Source organism: Otolemur garnettii, unplaced genomic scaffold (genome assembly GCF_000181295.1).
Source record: "Otolemur garnettii isolate 467f Iridium unplaced genomic scaffold, OtoGar3 scaffold00110, whole genome shotgun sequence".
In the NCBI taxonomy this organism is placed as follows: Eukaryota; Metazoa; Chordata; class Mammalia; order Primates; family Galagidae; genus Otolemur; species Otolemur garnettii.
Genome location: NW_003852505.1, coordinates 7110745 through 7113058, shown reverse-complemented (window position 1 = coordinate 7113058; position 2314 = coordinate 7110745).

Below are 2314 nucleotides of genomic sequence, written 5' to 3'. Positions count from 1 at the left end.
TTTGGCGGGTCCGGGCTGGGGATTCGAACCTGCTACCTTAGGTGTACGTGGCTGGCGCCTTAGCCGGTTGAGCTATAGGCACCGAGCCAAGACCCTGTCTCTTAAGAAAAGAAAAAAAGAATCACAACAATGTGACTTTGATAAGTACAGAGCTTGCTTATTGTTTTACTGTGTCCACACGATTAATTTCTTTCTTTCTTTCTTTCTTTCTTTTTTTTTTTGAGACAGAGCCTCAAGCTGTCCCCCTGGGTAGAGTGCTGTGGCATCACAGCTCACAGCAACCTACAACCCTTGGGTTCAAGCGAGTCTCCCACCTCAGCCCCCCAAGTAGCTGGAACCATAGGCGCTCGCCACAACACCCGGCTATTTTCTGGTTGCAGCCATCATTGTTGTTTTGGCGGATCCGGGCTGGATTCGAACCCACCACCTTAGGTGTATGTGGCTGGCACCTTAGCCACTTGAGCCACAGGCGCCGAGCCCACAATTTCATTTTATGGATGCCCCACATGGTTCATTTAACCAGTCCCCTGGTGATGGACAAAATACTTCTGCCAATATCCTGCTATTAGAAATAATGTTCAATGAATGACATTGTACATACAATTTGGATACCCCAAATATATATGTAGGATAAGTTTTTAGACATGGGATTATATTTCTGGGTCAAACAGCATGCATAAACATTAAAAAATGTGATAGCTATTTTCAAATTGCTCTCTATGAATTGTACCAATTTATACTTCCACCAACAATGTAGGAAAGTGCCTAGTCCCCTACACTTTCACAAAAATCGTGTTTTATCAAACTTTTTTTGTCTTTTTCTTACTTGTGAGGTGAAAAGGGTATTTCAGGGTAGTTTTTAAAATTTTTTCTTATGAGTAAGTTTGAACATATTTTCATACATCTAAGAGCCATTTGTATTTAGTTTTATGGCCTGGCCTGTATGTTCACATTCTTTCCTCATTGTTACCCATTATGTTTTTTATATTCTTACTGATTTTATTGTAACTCTTTCTGTAAAATGGAAATCTGGTCCTTTGTCATATTAGTTGTAAATATAGTTTACCAGATATTAAAAGTACTATAAAATCACAATAACCAAAACATTACAGTATCAGCACAGGAATAAAAATAGATGAGTGAAATAAAATTGTCTAGAAACAAAATCCAAATATCCATAGTAAGTTAATATATAACACAAGCAGCATTTCAATTTGATGGTTTAATAAATAGATGTTGGCATAATTGGCTATTCACATGAAAGAAAACAGAGCCAGGCCACTACCTTATACCATATCAGAACTATTTAATATATTCTAATATGCTTTAAAAAGGGCTTATTGGAAAAAATATATACATTCTAGATGGTTGAATTATTTTAAAAATATATTTATTTTATTTTATTTTGAGACAAGAGTCTCAAGCTATCACCCTGGGTGGAGTGCTCTGGCATCACAGTTCACAGCAACCTCAAACTCTTGGGCTTCAGCGATTCTCTTGCCTCAGCCTCCCAAGTAGCTGGGCCTACAGGCACCTGCCACAATGCCCGGCTATTTTTTTGGTTGCAGTTGTCATTGTTTTAGCTGGCCTGGCCTGGGCTCAAACCCTCCAACCTCTGTGTATGTGGCCGGCACCCTATGCACTGAGCTACAGGTGCTGCTGAAAAAAATCTAATTTTAAAGCAATTTTAGATTTACAGAAAAATTGCAAAGATAGTATAGAGCTTCCATATACTGCCTAACCGGTTTCCTTTGTTAACACTTTGCATTAACATAAATGATACATTTTTTTGTAGTTTGTTTATAGTTAATAAAACAATATTGATGCATTTTTATTAACTGAAGTCAATACTTGATTCAGAATTCCCTAATGTTCTTTTTCTGTTCTAGAATCCCATCCAGGATACCACATTATATTTAGTAGTTCTGTCTCCTTAGGCTTCTGTCAACTGTGATGATTTTGATGACTTTGACAGCTTTGATGAGGAGTAACGTTCAAGTATTTTGTATAATGTCTCTCAATTTGGGCTTTTTTAAAAATCATAATTAGGCTAATACTTGGGGTTTTAGGGATGAAGCTTACAGAGTTAATGTGTGTTTTTATTACATATCAAGAGTACATATTAACATGACTTAGCATTGTTGATGTTAACCTTGATCACTTGTTTGAAATGTTTGTCAAGTTTCTCCACTATACGTTTCTCCTTTTTATGACTTTACATACTTTGGTCTTTGGAAAGATGCCACAATGTACAGTTTACACTTAAATAGTAGGGAGTTATGATCCACATTCTTTTTTTTTTTTTTTTTTTTTT